The sequence below is a fragment of the Polistes dominula genome, unplaced genomic scaffold (genome assembly GCF_049000335.1).
Source record: "Polistes dominula isolate Pdom_NZ unplaced genomic scaffold, Pdom_raw_medaka contig_16, whole genome shotgun sequence".
NCBI lineage: Eukaryota > Metazoa > Arthropoda > Insecta > Hymenoptera > Vespidae > Polistes > Polistes dominula.
Window position 1 is genome coordinate 4,584,544 of NW_028301040.1, and position 20,732 is coordinate 4,605,275.

General features: G+C 33.4%; 1 protein-coding gene across 14 annotated transcripts in view; it reads right to left on the reverse strand.

Annotated features, from left to right (window-relative positions):
• The window catches only part of LOC107064858 (protein turtle), a 228,292-nt gene that overhangs the window by 104,495 nt on the left and 103,065 nt on the right, over positions 1-20,732 (reverse strand). Inside the window, exon 1 of one of the 14 annotated variants that reach the window (XM_089174706.1) lies at positions 16,825-17,259. The exons of the other annotated variants lie outside the window; for them this stretch is intronic. The gene's annotated coding sequence lies outside the window, so the exon portion shown is untranslated. Of the gene's footprint in view, positions 1-16,824; positions 17,260-20,732 lie in introns of those variants that run through there. 14 annotated transcript variants of the gene reach the window in all.

A 20,732-nucleotide genomic window follows, 5' to 3' on the forward strand; every position in this document is an offset into this window, starting at 1 on the left:
ATTAAAGTTTTATGAAAAGTCGAGAAAGTTCAACGATCTTTTAATTCAAAAAGAAATTTTCTAAGAAGATGAAAAAGAAAATGCTCGAGATTATAACTTTTTTTTAACTATGATATTCGAAAAAGTAAAAATATAAAAAAAAGAGAAATGATTTTCGTTGAAAGTCGAATATGGGTTTTGTGAACTTGAGAGTCAATAGCCCTCCTCCACCACCTCATCCACCTCTTCTATAGCCCGGTGACACAGCCAATTTTCATTTACGAGTCCTAACATCACCCACTACCCACTCGCAACAACGTTTTTTCACAAACGGAGAATGTTTTTCGTTTACGGCTAAACATACGTCTAGCATGGAAAAAGCTTTCGTGTAAATATACCCGGCTGACTAAATGGGACAATTAAAGATGGAAGCACGAAAATATGATTTCTCTGTAAAAAAAACATACGTAGTTTTGTATGTAAAGTATATTCCTCAAAAACAAAACAAAAATAAATGCTACTACGAATATTCATTTTTCACGAGTCATTTAGGATCGAGAGAAGAACAAAAAAGAAAAACTAAGTAAATAAATAAATAAAACAGAAAAGAAGATTTGCACTTGATTCGTTTTTTAACGACACCAAATTATTCAGAATTTGGACGTACGTATATTTCGTATCTTCTCTCTCTCTCTTATATCTCACTCTTAATACAAAATAATGATCTAACATAAAAGCGGAATAACAGGAAGGTTAGGTATACACCTATTTTGACACGCACACTCTGAAACTGTTGATTTATTTCATCAGGATATATATATCCCGTGATAAATACTCTAATCCCTTTTCCATTCGAAATAGACCGGTGGATTTGTTCTCCCTGTCTCTTGTTTTCTTTATTTTTGCGAGAGAGTCGGCAAAAGTGAGAAAATATTTTCATGCAAATGTAATTTCTCGTTTCGCCTCTAGAAAAATGAAGATAGAAAAAGAGAAGAAGTCTAGAAAATAACAAAGAACAATAAACTGTCCATCTCTTTTATCCTAATACTTCGTTATACCGAGTCTTTATGATGTTATCTAGAAATGAAGAAAAGGCTCACGATTTACAAAGGCAAATGCACGAAGCATTGAAAGTCGTACTAACATGAACAGCGCGCTCATCGATCAGATAATACCTAACTAAACTCCTGTCCAACGGTCGTTAAGTATGTTCGTTACGTTCTTGATATTTATCAAAATCTACTGACACGCCTAATCTTGTTCCTACGTCTTGAAGTAACACAACTTCGCGGATTAATAACGAGATCCGGACTTCTCTAGTAAGCTTAATTACAAAACTCCTATGATAAACACGTCGTCTCACAACTAAACATGACTAAATAATACTGGACGTGTGTTCCACATCAAACGAAAACTTTCTCTTAGTAAATTGAACTAACAGCAAAACCTTGACGTCATGTTAAAATCATCTCGTAACAATTATACGCTTCATTAACTCTTTCTTCAATCTCGACCATAAAACGTTATCAAATTTGCATGATTAATTAACATGAAATACTTTGACTTTAATCAAAGATCCAAATTTCCTATGTTTCCTATCTTTATTTCTCTATCTTTCTCTCTCTCACTCTCTCAAAAGATAAATGGTGAATCAGGATGTTTCAGTGAGAGCTCGTATATCGGTTTGGACGAACGGTAATAATTCTACGAGGGATGTGAAACACACGAAGATAAGAGAGAAAGAGAGAGGAAGAATTGGTTTGAACACGTTCTCTCGTACGAGGAAGTCGAATTTTATCTGTCAGCCTGACCTGCCCACCTTTCTTCTTAATTACCGAGCCAGCTCGTACATTCATTTTGCAGGTTGGAGGCTTGGCCGAAACACACCCTTCTACCACCAGTTACCCCACCATCCCTTCCGAATGACACTCTCCTTTTCCTCTATTTTCTACGTTTGCAATGGACGATGCTTTTCGAGGTTGGTTGCTGCTGGTACTGCTGCTGCTGCTGCTGCTGCTGTTTTTACCAGGACTACTGTGTTAGGAGAGAGAAAGCAGAGGGAAAACTGAACCAACGAAAGGACGAAAAGGTAGCCCCGCCTACGATTTTCCACATCATTCCTCCCCCCTCGTGAAGAGGGACAATTTTACTCGCACTTCTTCTCTGCAATTGGAAATTATCATCACTCGCTTACGACTATAGTACACGCTCGTTCTACGTGACCGATATGCGACTACCCTTTTATTATTCTACACGAAAGTACTCGTTAACCTTATATTTCTATTCTACGATATCATTAACGAGACCAACGAATAATAACCGTATTTGAAGCTTTTTATCGTTATGACTATGCAACGTTCTATACGTTTGCCTTGTTAATTTCTTCGATAAAAATCATCATACTTGTCGTAATAAATCATTGATCTCTTTTTAATATATATTATTCTTTCATCTAATAATTTTAAATTTATATTTGAAGAAAATTTGGTGGTTACTTTATCAAGCAAATTGACTTTATCTTTTTATTAAAGAGTAATTCAATTCAATTTCTATCGGATAGGATACAAAGATCTCGTCTGTGAGTTTCCAAAGTCGCGTTGTACTCTTTACAAACTCCACTAGAACGAAGTAAGAGACTTTTACCTTTTAGAGATACATTGAGATGTTTTTGTTGTCCAGTATTGTGGTACTACGAAAGTTTACGTAAAAAGCTCAGCTTTTCTAACTCAACTTCAAGAGTAACTTTTATAAATCGTTGTTGAAAACAATTCGGTGGATCAATAAGTAAGGAGGATCGTTGTTGGAAAAATTCTACTTGCGGACGTGGTAGCACAAAGCACTTCGCGTATTTGAAGATTTAAACAAAACAAAACGGTAAAAAAAAGCCCAACAAAAAATAAAAAAATAAAAAATAAAATAAAATAAAGAAAACATTCGCTAAAGTATTTCCAAGTTTTGCCAGGGTAAAACTTTCGAAATATTTTCCAACTGTATGAATTCTTTTGCCGTTACTTTAGACTTTCCTATCAAGTTTGCCATTATAGATTTACTGTCTTTTATGAAAGAAGAAGAAAAAAAATAATTTTTTCTGAAAAATTTTTCGGCTTGATGATTCGTTGAAAAAAAAAATGAATCGTTAAAATCAAAATTCTTATTCTCGATCTGATCGATACGTCTCATATTATGTACGTAAATAAAAGAAACTAATCACTACTTCCATGCTGCCGATTCATTGAAAATCCATGAAAATTTGAGACGGTTGTTTGAATATTATAAACCTATACATACGTCAATGTAGAGAGAGAGAGAGAGAGAGAGAGAGAGAGAGAGAGAGAGCGAATTTTGTGGAGTACAATTTCATGGAATAGCTGATAATCAAAATGTTTTGGAAATTAATCTCATCGATAACTCTAACACTGTAATATCCGACTCAAAAGTCTCAACGTTTGAATTTACTATTTATATTTATATTATATCATATCTTTCTTCAATTCTTTTCCTCTGCTTATCAACTGATTTATCATATTCCATGAAAAATATTTCAAAGCAATTTATATAACGCGTTGTGCAAGTAAAATAAATAAAAAAAAAACAATAATCATAACACGTGAAATGGATTGTTTATCGGTCGACTCTAAAATGTAATATAATATTATTTTACACAAATATATTATTATTATTAACGCATTCTATACACTTTTTCCTGTCGTTATCAATTTTATGTCACTTTTTATCTGTCTACGTAATGCAATACCTTTTTGGACGCTTTCAAACTTCAAACTTTCAAAGCTTCAAAGCTTCAAAGCTTCAAACGATCAATCCTAATTTAAAAATGATACCTAAATCTTTTATAGTTAATTAAATCAATATAAATCAAGTACAATTATTACGTGTAAACGTGTAGAAAATGCTTCATTGTATAGAAAACAAAATCGATATCTTAGAAGTTGAGATGAAAAGAACCCTAAACTTGAACAATCGTTGTTGGTTCGTTCATTCTTTGCAATCGACGTTCCGTACATTTGTGTTGTTTCAACGCGACGAACTTGGTGTTAACACATCCACACACACGCAAATATATGTATACACATAGAGAGAAATCGTGCATCAGCACTTATCCTTGATACTGCGATAGAACTGTGAACATTCATGAAGCATAAGATTTTACATTCAAAAACAGATTTCCAAAGGTTTCTTCTCGCCAAACAAACAAAAAGCTAAAAACACACGCAACCTTTGATTTTTTTTCAAATTTTCCACACTTGTAATGATCCATGAGTAATATAATACAATGCACCATTTTAAAAATTGATCGTGGCCAACCATTTGCAATGTACATTTCTCATGTACCGTTACAAGCGTGTGCAAAGTTTGAAAAAAATATCAGAGGTTGCAGATGATTGCTGTGCACTTGTAAAAGCTCGCAAAGCAGTAATGTTCCCTATGAGAAAGAAAAAAAAAGAAAGAGAGAAAGAGAGATGGAAAAACGAGGAAAGGAGGAATGGGTTGGAAAAAGGGGTTGGCATGAGATGGGAAAGGGTTAGGTTAAACGCGAGGACTGGTAAGAGGGAGAAGTTGGTGATGGGTGTACGAGGGCGTCGCGGCGGTTCTCATTGTCGTCGGCACCAGTGTTTCCGGTTGGGCGAGCGTGTAGGAGGCACGTAGGAAATTACATCGCACGTCAAAACGTGCTGGCTTTCGAAATTCACCAAAGCGACGACAACTACGACGACGACGACGATGACGACGACTTCGACGCTCTCAGAGAAACAGAGAGCTAGAGAAGAAAAAAAGACATAAAGATAGAAAGGAAGAAAGAGAAAGAAAGAAACTGCGAACTCGAAACGTCGCCGAAGGGGAAAACGCATATCCAACTTTCTCGTCATCTTTGTAGCAAGAAAAGTAAGGTAAAGGTATTTTACTGGTATTAACGTTTTCTATGTAAGTATATACTATTCCTAGATATATATGTAATGTATTAGAAAGAGAGAGAGAGAAGAAGAAGAAGTTGGGGTAGAATTAGCAGGGTCTTAAACAAGCCTCGTAAAGCTCAGATGGCTTGGCTTTTCGTATTGGTCATAAAGCTTATAAAGCTACGCGAACTTAGCAATGGTGAAACTGAACGATTAAGAGACGATGTGTTAGTATGTGAAAAAGAAAGAGAAAAAGAATAGTGAGAGAGAGAGAGAGAGAGAGAGAGATAAAATGAGAATGATGCTGTTACATTGGCTTATCCAAGTCGAACTAAAAGAGAAACGGAAGCGACACTTACGTCACGCGTTGCTCGTTCAGAAGACTATCTTTTATACTTTCTTTCTTTCTTTATCTTTCTCTCTTTCTTTCTTTTCTGGTCTTGAAAATCGGAAGCATTTCCTGGCTTTCGAATGAACACGGTATCCGCGAACGACTCGTATAACGATAAAGAAAAAGATCGTAATCCTTAAGACATCTGGCCCGCGAGAATGACATTAAATCTAAGTGTTCGTGGATGGGTAAGACAGATACTACGAATGAAACCTGAGTTAGGTTTTCTTTACTAGATAACTCGAAGATCAAAAGTAAAATATACTCGATTATTTGAAAAAAGAAATGTTTAACTTTATTACCGATTATAGTTTCTATACAAAGTTTGATAATTTTCAAGACAGTTTTAATTTGAAAGGAAAAAAAATGGAACTGTCTAAAATCGTATTTCTTTTAACGTGAAAATTGTATAAGAGAAAGTTTAGTGTAACGAAATACTTTGCTGAGATAGAACGAAGACTTCGATTGGTGATGAGTAAAAAAAAAAAGCTCAGGTCGATTGAATCCTTTATAGATCAAAGCTTTCTGCCCCTGATAGACCACTCTATCTTCTTTGGTGTACTTTGTCTTTCTCTTTCATAGTACTATCTTTCTCTTTTTCTCTTTTTCACATTATAGACGATAGAAGGGAACAACGGTTGAACGAACGAGAAGAAAGCTTTGGACAATTTTTCCTGATCGGATAATTCGAATGGGTTGCCATTTCAACGATTTAAAGCTAATATTTATCGAATGAAGCACCCAACTCCCTTTCCCCTTCTACTACAATCCCCGAATAAAAATATTCTTACCATTTCTATAGGTTTTACATAGAAATTAATCGCAAGGTAAATTATAATTTTATGTGTGTGTTTATAATATTATTGTAATGAATTCTAATATATAATATATTAATATTTAATATTATATTTAATTTATATATTTTGATATAATATTATTTGTTATTATATTATATTATTATATTAATTTATATATTATATAAATTTTATATATAATGTGTATTGTATATATAATATTATTGTAATTGAAATTAATAATTTGTTAGCCATTTAATGAAATAATAATTAGATGAAAATATATGTTTTTAATGGTAAGTTTAGACCAAGGACTTTTTTATAACATTACCGCGATATATTTTTCTTCGCTAATTTTGTTGATAATAATAAGTTTAACTAACCCGTTATCGAGGCTTCGAACAACCGTTTAGAGAGGACCGAAAGCGATGTAAATGACTTAATACAATTTATTAATTCAAAAGCGTGCCAAGCGCGTGATATAATCAAAACTTTAGTTAATTGCCGAGCGGTTAATCGACATTTCACTCGATCGATATCCATTTTATCGTAGTCGTTAAAAAGCAATGAATAGTTCACTAAAATCCGTTCTATAGATTTTTTCTTTTTAATATATTCATACACACACACACAAATGAAGCAAAAAAAGGGTAAAAAATTAAAATATCGAGCAATGGCTTTTGAAATTTTTTTTCCAAGCTTTTTAAAAATGTTATTTTATAAAAACGTAAAATAAAAAAATTCTAAAAGACGTACACTTCTGTATCGAAAACATTGGTTAAGAAAAAGAAGAAGAAGAAGAGAGTTAAAAAAAATAAAATAAAAAAGAAAAAATGGGGAAGCATTTTGAAGAGATTGAAAGAGAGCATCGGAGTAGTCGTTGTTACCATCTCAGTGAAAAAAAAAAGAATAAAAAAAAGTTGTTACACGAATAAAGTTTTCGAGACTCTCTCTTTCTCTCTCTCTCTATCGAATTTCCCGATGAACGACCGAAAACGTTCGGTTAAAGAATTTGAAAGGCAAATTTTATCGCCGGTCCACGCCTACTTCACCGCGATTTCGGATTAAACGACGAGCCCAACCGTGTGCGAAAGAATCGACGCGAGAGAAAGAGAAAGAGAAAGAGAAAGAGAAAAAGAAAAGAGAAAGATAAAGAAAGAAAGAAAGCGAATGAAAAATGGATAAAAGAAACAAAAGAAAAAGAAAGAAAGCCCCCCCCCCCCTTCCACCCAAAATAAAAAATAAAAAGGAAAACAAAAGAAGAAGAAGAAGAGAAGAAAAATGAGAAGGAAATAAAAGTGGCAGCGACCGATCAATTTTCTTTTCTTCGTAGAAAGCGAGCACGACGTCAAAGTAAAGGTTGTACTACTGAAAAATCGAACTCCATTTTATGATCGTACCACTTACGTTTATGCATATGTATTACTTTACGATTGCCATACTACCTACGACGTATAGGTGGTGGTACCCACACTGTAAGCTCGTAGAAAGAACGATAAATGGAGATCGAATGTTTGCGGCGCGTTTATCATCTTTCAAAGGGGTAAGTGGGGGTAGAGAGGGTGTTAGAAGGAGAAATCCTTTTCGTTTTCTACGAGCTTCTTATTCTCTGATTCTTCATTTTATTATTCTTCTTATTCTTCTACTTCTTCTTCGAGACTTGATTCGATTCTATTCGATTCGATTCGATATTTTAACTAATGTTAATCGTTGAAAAATGATAGTATTCTACGACGTGACTCGCCTAACATTACACGTTCGTTACTTTGTTCGTTCATAACCGAGATGTTTCAGGAACCGTGTAGCCGTGTCATTGATATCCAGATGCCCTCATTTGCGACGTTGCAGTTTCATTTCCGAAGGGAAATTCGACTTTCCTAAAGCGGGACAATGAGAGAGAACAAGTTAAATGGCATAAGATGTAATAAAGGTTTGCGATACGTTCTTGAAAGGTTCTTTGTATGTTAGACGTAGAGAACACAAGCTTGATAATAGAACATCGGTTACTATAAATGACACGGAAAAATTTACATTGATATATATTATACATATATACATATTGATAAGAATAATTTCTTATTATTTTTCATTTATTTATTTTTTTTTGTATTTATTATTACTATTATTATTATTATTATTATTATTATTATTATTATATTTATTTTTTTATTCAATACACACATTAACGTAGCACGACATTGATGCATAACTACGAGGGCGATATCAATAAAGGTACACGCTTGAATCGACGATCAATTGCAAATTATCGAATTTCGTATCGCAAGAGTAAATTTGTGAAATGCGGAAAATTGCCGATCAACCGACAGCCAACGACAGAAGGGTAAAAGGGGAAGAGGGAAAGAGTAAATTTATTGACGAAACATGGTTTCTACGCGTTGTAACTTGTATTGCAGCTGGTGCAACTGTTATTAGAAAATAGTAAAATCATCCCTGCGTTTAGAATTTAAATCACATTAGAATATAATCGAGAATTTGCGTTATTCCATTCCATGTACCTGATGACGTGCTATATAAAGCCAAGCATATAAACGTACGAGAGAGAAAGAGAGAGAGAGAGAGAGAAATAGTAGATTGCTCTCTAAATTGGAACGTCACTCTGTAATAGGAACGAAATGCGATACAGTTACTGATTTGATTGCGTGAAGCGAATTTATTGGTCACCGGTTATCTCGAATTGTTCGTAAAAATATGCTTTAGCGTTTTTACGTTACGATTGGATGCTGTAGAAAAGAAAAGATTAAAAAGCGGTTTTCACCAATGACGTATTCGTTTAATTGTATCGATTATCGGGGACTTGAATTTTTTCTACGAATTAATTCTATTTTCGTAGCTTTGTGAAACGAATGCAAATATTTTATCGAGAACGAGATAAAACACGTCCAATTTTTTTTTATCCCTTTTATCTGTTTCAAATTATTTGTTGCATTTCACAATCCACGACGGTTCACGATTAAAAATAATAACTTTATAATAGAGAGAAATATTAAATGTTTAAATGTGCGAAGAAGTGAGTTAATAAATAATATTGATTTTTTAAGAAGGAAAGAAACGATAACTGTTTTTACGTTTAGGATTTGCATCGAGATCGTCCGAAACTCTTTACTACACTGTGTGATCCATGAAGATATAGTAGAATAATATCTCTGGCCTGAAAACAAGGAAGCTTTATCGTGAGAGAAACTTTGGCAAAGCCATTCGCGGAGAAGTTGTCGTCATTCGCTTTCGCTACCGTACTAATCCTAACGTTAAAGTTACAGATCTTTATTGTACACCGTTAAAAGTATATTAAAACTAAATACTGTAATGCGTAATGAAAAGTTATATATAAAAAAAAAAATAAGAGATATAAAATAAATTAAAATAAAATACAATGGAAGTACAAACGAATAAAAAATATATAATCCTAAAATACCAAATATAAATGTGTTGTCACGTATGATAAATTCGATAAAACAATAATAATCATTCTCAAAATGATATTGTATGAAATACTAATTGAGTGATTTGTAGATCTACGATACACGCATGTCCGTAATATATAGAACGTGTATAAACCCGTGTATTTTATCGTGACTGTAATACCAAACTACAAAATCATCAGCAATTTATGTCAGAGTTTTACATGTGTTCGAGACCATTGCTCGATGCACGATATTCAAATGAAACGACGAGTAAATTGCAATGATCTAATTTCATATTGCTTCTGTAAAAAATATTTGTAAAAAAAGAAAAAATATAAAAGATTAAATGACACGTTATTTTTTATTTACGCTATCTCTCTTTCCCTTTCTCTTTTATCTCTTCAAATTCCTCCGTATTTTGTTCATGCTCGTTTGCTCTTTATGGTAGAATAAGCAGAGATCCCGACGTGTGTATATACATATGTACGCGAGAACAGTTGTACATATTTTAGCGAACAATGATGAGAGAGAAGAGAGAGAGATTCAGATAGAGAAAGGGCAAATTTGCTCTTTGTATTTGTTTCTTCATTCGTAATTTTGTAGAATAGAACTAATTCGTTCGACCACGGACAAAGCTTGAACCGCACGACGATATAATATAACATTTATAATAATAATAATAATAATAATAATAATAATAATAATAATAATAATAATAATAATAATAATAATAATAAAAATAATTTTTTATAAATATAATAAAAATACTAATAATAATAATAAAAAATTATTTTTAAATGAAACCCCCTCACAGGGATAATAATAATAATAATAATAATAATAATAATAATAATAATAATATGGATAATAAAAATAATGATCGGAAGAAAAGTATTTAATCGAATATCATTCCTGGTTGAAAGTTTAGCAAACTTCAACAAGAATTATTAATAATACCAACACGATCAATCTCCGGACATCACGTTTATCTAGAACACTTGTGCGATCTTTGATACCCTATAGGTTCAACTGATGTATTTCCAATAAGAGCTGTCACGTGCGTAAGCTCACGTTGCGTGTTCCTAGCAATATGTGTGCGTCAACTTATTTACTCATGTATAATACTAAACTTTCAAATCTCCGATATAAGTAGATGTACGTTCGATAAATGTGACGTTCATCAGCATGATTATTATAATAATAATATTTGAAAAAATTCTACATACGTTTATTTTTACTCGACAATTCTCCTCGTTTCACATTGATATCTAAATAAATTATTTTGTATAAACGTTTCGTTCTATTATATATATATTTTTTTTTTATACAACTTTAGAAATTTGTTGGTTGAATTCAAACGTTTACTGGATTCTAAATGAATACGTTTGCAACGAATCTAAGCGCGTATACCGGGGCAACTGCAAGCTTCGTTCGCTCGTCAAGCGGAATTATTAATAGCACTAACGCGATCAATCTCGTATGCGGTTATCCGAACCACCCTTCCGATCTTCGATACCTCATGTATCCTAACCTACACCAAGCGATGTGTTTCCAATGCCAATGAAAGGTGACGCACGTGTGAATATGCGGTATACGATCATACGCATTTAACTGCATGATCAAACTTACCCAGCTTTAATTCTACCCAACCCATGAATATTTTTCATTTTGACCATGTACTCAACTATTTTATAATACAGATCATTTAAATGATCACGAAAAAATATACAATTAAGTTTGCATTATCGATATGAACAAAACTTGGATGATAATGATTTATGTTGCTTACAATAATGAAGATTTTATAAACTATTTGAATTTATTAATCATTAATCAATAAAAAGTATTAATAATAATGCGAGAAAGCATTAACGATAAACATACTTTTCCAAAACCTGATATTTCCCATTAAAAATTTGTTTAACAATCGAAAACTCAGATTAGTATAAATGTTAGTTAGTGATTATTGGTTGTACATAAATGATGATTACTATTTAACGATTTAAATGTATTTATGGTAAACGTTTAGAAATCATTGAAAACAAGATAAACGCGCGTCGAAATACATTAAAAATGAAATCTTTTGAATTCATTCGTCTCTTTAATCATCCACGAGCGGAACTGTAAATCCTATTACACCGAGTGCTGCAATTATTTAATCTGTTTAACGTTCTACAGCAATCCTGCATTAAGTGTACTGGCAAATGCAAAATTATATGACCATGGCAGAGAATTAATCGAGAGCAAAATTTCCCTCTTAGTCTGTAATTAAAAATCTGTAATCGGAGTAGGTTTATCAGATGTACATACGTTCGATTGAACATCTCGTAAAGTAGACTCGACAGCTGTTGGCATATAATAAAGCTTCGAAGCTGTAATCAAATTGTTGAGAACCATACATTCGGCAGTAAATTCGAAGCACCATTCACAACTTGTTTCTCTCTCTCTCTCTCTCTCTCTCTCTCTCTCTCTCTCTCTCTCTCTATCTATCTGTCTGTCTCTTTTGTTCATGCAGTAATTATAATGCATTCCAGATCGTAGTATGAAGTGAGTAAAAGAGTAATACAAGCATCGTCAAACGAAATTCAAATATTCCTATGGTGGAATTACGCTTGGTTTTTCACAGAAGGCACCTCCTCACATACGAACTCACGCGTACGCAAATACGTATATACACGTGTGTGCACATATATATATATGTATATATATAAATGAAAACGTACATTTACAAAGAGAGAACCTTCCGTTCTGTTTGCCTCTTTACTTCCTAGCTTTAATTTACTATCGAATTAACTTTAATATACTTGTAACTACTACCATCACACATTACTCTACATGTATTCCCTTTACTACATATATAGGGTTTATAATATACATCATCGACCCCCCCCCCGATGTTCTTGCACGGAACTAATGCAGGCTTATGAACCTCTGCGTATTCGAATGACCTCTGTCGTGAACTATCGTCCGAGTATTTGTTATCGCTAATAAAGATAAACGCGTTCGTGCTAGAGTTTCGACCGTGAACGCACTTCCACGGGCTGTTGCCATTAAACCTAAGAGAGAGAGAGAGAGAGAGAGAGAGAGAGAGAGAGAGAGAGAGAGACCGTTTGTTAATTAAGTTTCAGTACGATCCAATAAGATAGCCAGTACTCTTTAATGAAAATTAATAATAAAGCCGAAATTTTGACTAGGAAGGAACCGTAGGTTTATATTCTAGGATTAGAAATGGTGGAAGAGGGTTATAATTATCGTAACACACAAAACTGTTCGTGAAATCCCTCTAGTGTTGGATATTTTCTATGACACTGGTGGACAGCTCCAGCGGGATTTCATTTTATCTGCTGACGTGGATTGGATAGCGAGAGGTCATGAGGTTGAACCAAAATAACCCGAACTAACCGATAAGGAGAATACAATGAAAGAGAGAGAAATTTCAAGAGATGAATTGAGAATAAAAGAAACGAAGGAAGAATCGAAATTCCACGAAAGGTGAATAGATTGAATTAAACTTGAAGAACATCAAAAGAAATAAAAAAGAAACACTGAGAATCAAAAACATGACTAGCCTATTCAAAATTCTCACCTCATTTTTTACTCAAATTTTGATCCAACTGAATGAATTGTGAGTCTCATTTTGAGTGAACGATCCAACGTTAATCTCCCTTTTATATCTTTACCATGAATCATTATGATTTTCCTGTTTCAATTAATATCTACGTCACGTGCTCCTCGATAAACTCTTCGTTACAAGCGGATGGTGAGAACGATAGAATAAAAAAGTGAAAAGAAAAAAAGATAACGAGAAAAAAAGAGAGAACGTAGACAGATAACAGGAAGTAGGAAGTAGGAGGAATAGAAAGAGTATGATGTCTTCCGCAATTCCGGTGTTTTTTTATTTTTGATTTGTCTATGGCGTCAAAGATAGAACGCAGTTAAGCGCGTTCGCGTTATTTATTCGTGCGTTTCAAACTACAGGTCAAAGCGTTCTCCCAACTGGCCGCAGGTGTGACGGCTGACGTACTTTTCAAATAGACCAGAGCGTGTAAGTGAATCTAACTGATGATACCAGAGACTGCGATAAATACATATATTCGTACGGTTAATTACGTGCTTTTAGAGAAAATGGAATAATAATAATAATAGTAATAATAACAATGACGATGACAATGACGATGATTATGATAATAATGATGATAGAAGGTTTCCTTTGTTTTTACACGTCCGAATGATCTACTCGTTTGTTTGAAGGGATAATGCTCGAAGGGTTCTACTCTCTTGGTAAAGTCCTTTTCAAATGTATTATATACATTTAAACCATACATATTCCCTATTATATACAGTATAACTCTAATTTACTAGAAATTCATCTTCCTCATTCGATGTCATCTTAATTTATGGCAAAGCTTCCGTTAGTTACGATATTTCATGTTACGGATACCGTAGATTAGTTTGCTCTTACCAGCAAACGCCAGTCAGAGCTGAAAATGAATCCGAGTAAAGTACAGGCAAAAGAGAATTTATAAGGTAGCAAAAAGGCAAAAAGGGCTTCAATCGACTCTGATTACATTCGACGGGGGGAAAGAGAGATCTTTTTCAAAAGAGGATAATACGATTTATAACGCAGAATACGAGAACGCAAGATCCTCTAATCTTCAAGCGAAATTATATAAACCGATTCCTGAATACGTGAAATGCCAGCACTAACCCGTATTTCATATTCTTCAATGTTTGCATATTTCAAATGAAAAATATTGAATTATATAATATAATAATATCGTAAAAAAAAGCATCGGTAGATATATATACCTTTACAAATTATACTTTATATGTTGTATTATAATTAAATTATGCAAAGCTTATTGAAAGAAGACATTTTATACATTTCATTTCATAAAAAGTCACTCTTTTTTTAACGATATAAAATAGCAGTAATATTGTAGCGAAAGTATATACAAAGCCCACGAATTTTTTTGTACTTATAAAGATGAAAATTAATTAACGACTATCCTATCCGGCTGATTAAAAAAATAAAAGTTAAAAAAAGAAAAATAAATAAATAAAAAGAAATGAAATGGTGATTGTAAAGAAAGATTCAACATGAAAATTACGTTCATCGTTGATCCTTTGTTTTCAAAGATAAAATCGAAATAAAAATACAAATAATTTGAAATAAAAGGAAACTTTAAGTGTTGTCGATGTCTTTTTTTACCTTTTTACTCTTCAACGAATAAAACATGATCAAAATGACGACGTAAAATTCAACCTGGAAGAGAGATATCTACGTTTGATTTATAAAGAGTAATAAATATAATTATTTTCTGCTCTCTATTTCTCCTAAAGTTATTTCTTCAAAATATTCTTGAAACTTAATATCGATCTTGCTTTCGAACAAAAAAAAAAAGAAAAAAATTTCCACCTTAGTGATAAAAAAATATCAGATTTCTACCACGTTACAATTTTTTTTGATTACGATACGGGGTCAAAACTACGTAAAAGCTTTTTCGCAAATAAAGACAGAAATGAAGAAAATTTTTATCCATTAGATAATAGCTGCTAATTGAAAGACTCTTTTATCTCTCTCTCTTTTATTTTTTTATATTTTTTTTTTTCATTATAGCTTTACGAGAATTATAATTTTGAAATCGCGCTACGGGACTTATATAAGGCAAGAAAAATGAACTTTAAATAGAGAGACTCGTCTCTCTCTCTCTCTCTCTCTCTCTCTCGCTCTCTCTCGATGAATAATGAAAATACGCATAAATCACGAATAAAAATGACCTTAAACGTTCCCTACTATCAAGCTTGCCAACCTGATTAATGTTAAGTTTATCGAGAAATTGCTTGCGGTGAAACGAAATAGAAACAAAAAAAACAAAACAAAATTAATTAATTAAATAAATAAATAAAAAAAAAAAACAAATAAAAAATCAATACCGAAGTTTCTTTTCCTTCCGTAAATAATCTGCAAAAAAAAAAAGAAGAATGTGAGAGAAAGAGAGAGAGATAGAATGACCCGTTGAAGGTAAAAGAGATGGACACTCCTTTTCACTAGACGTAATTAATAAGGCCTTAACGTGTTGTCAGGTGCACCTGTAATTTTTCATTCCATCGGCTTATTCTGTTACAATACCGGACGTCCAGCAGCTACGTGGCCAGTCGAAGAGGCAAAAGAGGCGCCAATGTTCTTCTTTCCAAGGAAAAATGAAGAAAGAACGTGGAAAATTGGTTGGAAAAAGATAGAAAATAGTTGAATAAAAAAAAGTAGACAGCAGGACGACAACGACGACGAAGAAGAAGAGGGTAAATAAAATTAAAAAAAAAAGGATAAGATGAAACGATGGTTAAAATCTCTGAGACAATTCATTAGCTGCACGCGCCATTGTTTTGATTCATTGCCTGTGCTTGACGTCCAACATTAGCCCTCTCGCAAAAATAATTTATTAAATAAGGAGCCAGAATTAAATACAAACGTTTAAAACGTTCAATTATTTTCTACGTTATTTGTTACATTACTTTTAAACGTATATTATTCTGAAAATAGAAGAGACAATTCTTATTTACACACACACACACACACACACACACACACATACATACATACATACATACATACATACATACATACATACATACATACATACATACATACATGCAAATGATACGTGCTTTTATATGATTCATAGATCAACAATGTTTCGAATCTCGAGGATGTATGAATGTTAGTTGTTTACAATGGAATAATCCAATGTCGTTCGTGGTCGACAAATTTATGAGGAAGGAAACGGAATAGTATAACACATTTATATATGTGTATATACTTTTCTTTGTATCTACGAGCACACATACAACACACATGATGCTACGAAATATTACAAAACTTGTAATTATATTATTTTTTTAATGATATTAACGTTATTATTCAATTAATTTGAAAATTTCACGTTCATATCGTTCAATAGATTTTGTTCTTTTTAAATTGATATGAATTTTTTTCTGACAATTCGATACTTGATGAATGAAATTAAATATCGATGATTATAACATCGTTATAAATGGGTTGTACGAGTAACTCGAGGCTGTTCTCAATCATTAGATTTATGAGTAAGAGATGAAAATTAAAAAACAAAAAAAAGGAAACGGCAACTTTTTTCGAACCTATGAGTGTACACGGTGTATAAAAATATTCCATTAAATGTTATTATTATAGCGTAATGAATGAGATTAAATATCGTACGTGTATTACTTATACATAAGTAATATATATATATATATATATATATTTGATGTTAGCAAAAATAAGAGAATTGTTTTACTGTACATACCTATATAGTACGGTGCTTACATTTATCCGCACATCCGCTCACCACGGAGATTCACCGACGTATGAACGTATAGTTGTTTACAAAAGTAAAGGTTGTTTTCGGTTTTCAGAATTACGAGTAAGAAAATAAAAAGAAATACTTTTTGTCGTACCGACGAGTTTACTTAATGTGCGAGGAACATTTTTTTCCATATATTAAAAACCAGTTAATGTTATTACTCAGATGAAAAAGAGAAATTAAATATTTATGATAATAATATCGTTGGAAAAATAAATCTTCTTCTTGCAAAAATATGTAAAACGTAAATCCGTATTAGTCCGATGTCACAGTACAAATGAATTAATATTAGTTGTTTACCAGTAATATAAATCGATGTCGTAAACATATTTACGAATAAGGAAATAAAACTCGACTAATCTTCCAACTGATTAATTTCTCAGAAATGATAAAATAAAATTAATTTAATTAGCATGATTACGTAATGAATTCATTTGTTGTTTCTTTATTTTTGTTTTTTATTCTGATAAAACTTGTAACAAGGTTAAATGAAAAGGATTATGAATAAAGCTTTTTCTATATGATAAAAATGAATTGAAGTATCTTCCATTTTAATTTAAAAACGAAGTTCGCAATAAAATATCGTCGAAGAGATAAGCTTACATATATAGATATACATACATACATACATACATACATACATACATACATACATACACATATATATATATATATATATATATATATATATATATATATGCGACGTGCAAACTTTTGATAGAATCGAAATCCGTTCTCATATATCTGATCGATCGATTGCTTTATCAAATTTTTACAACATAATGGATTGATCAAAGTTGTATAAGCCATAACGACTCATTCGGATCGTGAACACGTTACACGTTTTTTTTACGACCTACTCTCATGTCCATGGGGGCTAGCTATATATTTATCTATCTTTCTCTCCCTTTTTTTCTTCTCATCTTTAGGGTCGTTTATCTCATGTCTGCTATTTTCAAAAATGAAGACATTACGTTAAAGTTTTTTTTCGCGAAGGAAGGAAGTATATTTCATATAGGAATAAAGGACAAGTAAAATGACGTATTAGAAGAAATTGATGCAGGTCAGTGATCCAATTAACGTCAGAGAACACACAAACACGTCAACGTATTTCTTTGACGTTAGAGTCTAGACGTGCGAACGTGTTAAAACCTATATTACCAGTTAAGGGTCACTGATAGAAAAATGTCAAACCGATAAAATACCTTGTCAATGAACAAAAGAAAGAAAAAAAAAAAAAAGCAACAACGACAAAGATATCTAAAATACCCAATAATTAAACGATATTTCACAAATAGATATACTAAATACTTGACCAACGAATAAATGTTGGATTAAAGAAAAACAAATGTTCTTCTTCTTCTTCAAAAAAAAAAAAAAAAGTTAAACCAAATATATAGCTTCCTAACTATTATACTTTCGAATGGAATTAAAAAATCTCCAAGTTTATATAAGCAAACGAATAAATTACCTCCCACTCCTCATTCCCGTTAAAGAATACTGTATACAAGACACTCGTGAAAAGTTTCGAGAGTAAGAAAAACTAAGTAAGGTAAAAGAAGAAGAAGAAGAAGAAGAAGAAGAAGAAGAAGAAGAAGAAGAAGAAGAAAGAAGAAAGAAGAAAGAAGAAAGAAAAAAGAAAAGAAATGCGGGGGAGAAAAAAGAAGAAAAAGAAAAAAAAAGAAAAGGTAGTATAGATGGAGAATAACGCGTGACTCGGCGATAATTCTTAACATCTCTTAACGCGGCCCAGCATCCCTTGGCTCTACACGCTCCATCGCGCGCCTCTCGGTCGGTCGATACCGATGCCCCGTCAGCCAGTGCTCTTTCTCTCTCTCACACACATACACACACACTCATAGTTTCTCTCACTCTCTCTCTGATATTCTCTTTCTCTTTCCCCACCCTTCTCGATACTCCTTCCAAGCCCTCTCTTCCACCCAACACAGCAGCAGCAGAAGCAGAAGCAGCAGCAGCAGCAGTAGAACCCTTCGTACTTTCTACCACCAACTCGGCGGGTTACGTCAGAGGCAGACCGACCTCAGTTTTTCTCTCTCTCTCTCTCTCTCTCTCTCTCTCTCTCTCTCTCAGTTTCATCCCTCCGCAACATCCCTCGTTACGGCACAGCCGTCGACGCGAACGCTAGTGACGTCACTGTGCCCTACTCTCCTCGGTCGGCTAAATTCATATCGTCCAAACGCGGCGCATAATAACACATCGATTATCGATGATCTACGTCATCAACCGACTATACTACGAACTCCCTTCCGCGTTCCTTGTTCTATACTTTTCATCTTCTATTCTCTTATCTCAACATTCTCTCTTTCTCTCTCTCTCTCTCTCTTTTTATAGCGAGCAACAGTCAACGAATAGAATTAATTCATGCAAAAATATATGAAATATAATATACATTTTACATTTGCATATCAGTGATTAATCTCGTCGTAAGATTAGATAACCATGTTTAGATAGGAATACTGAGAACATGGAATACGTTTTATGTACTTTTTATATGAACAAAGATTTCTATGACTTACATTAGTTGTATTTTTTTTTCTTTATTTATTTGTTTCGTAGGACAATGGGTTATTTTTAATTCGTTCTATGTGATTATTAGATTCGATTAATAATTAACGGGTGGTTGATGGTATGATACATCGATGAGAAATGCAACGTGAAAATAAATTCTAATCGATAACCGTAGTAGTTTAAAATAGCGATGCCTCCTCTCTCTCTCTCTCTCTCTCTCTCTCTCTCTCTTTCTCTCTTTTACACTAGGTCGCGAGACACTAGTCTGATTATATAACGATGACATAGTGGCTTCTCTTTTGCTTCCACGTTGCTAGCTAGCTAGCTTGCTAGCTATCGGCGAAAAATAGCAAGAGATAGCAGATGTTGTCGACGCTTTCGTTCGAACGAACGAACGAACGAATGAACGAACGTACGAACGAACGAAGAGAAAACGGGAGAGTGCCTTTCTCCGTGAATTTTGGCGGTTTGACCTAAATACGTTTCTGGAACTGACAAGCAGAAGAGTCCATTTCTTTTGAAAGCAAAGTTATCGTTCATATTTAGCCACGGTCATGGCAAGAATACCAGCTAGAACGATGATTCGTCTAAGTTTTTTCTATCCTTTCCTATCTCTCTTTCTCTTTTTATTTCTTGCTAATATGAAAGATAAGATCTTATGAAATAGTTAGTTCGCGAATGAGTTGAAACTAAAAGGAAAAAAAAAAACTCGTTACAAGTTTTCCGTGTGAGTTAGACGAAAATAATGCGATGATAGGAGTTGGTTTGGAACAATAGTTGTGACCAAAATGAGGTAAACGATTTAAGTGGTAGAAGTCAACGGTAGAGCCTGACGGTAATGTGTTCGAACACATTTCTACGACGAAACACGAAGTTCGACTCCGTAATAATCGCTCGGTTAACTCTCTCTCTCTCTCTCTCTCTCTCTCTCTCTCTCACACACTCTCTTTCTCTCTTTCAGAGAGTTGGTCTGCGTGATGCGAACGATAGCAAGAACGTTCACACGCCTGGATCTGGGTCAAAAGGGAATTTCTTGCCCAACGAAATTCTCTGCTACGAATATTGCTCGCGTAATGCGATATTTCGCGGCGCCAAAGTTTCCTTGTTGGGGATGTTGCGGATTCTGTGGTCCTATGGTATAAAGAAAAGATACAAGAGAGAGAGAGAGAGAGAGAGGAATTCAAATAACAAAAAGAAGACAAGAAAGAGCAATCGATGAGCCTCTAGCTATGTTTCGTTGTTGACGCTTTTCCAATGTAGAGGTAAAAGAAAATAGAAAGAGAAGAGAGTGGTTAAAGTGGGGTAGGGTCGTGGTGTGTGGG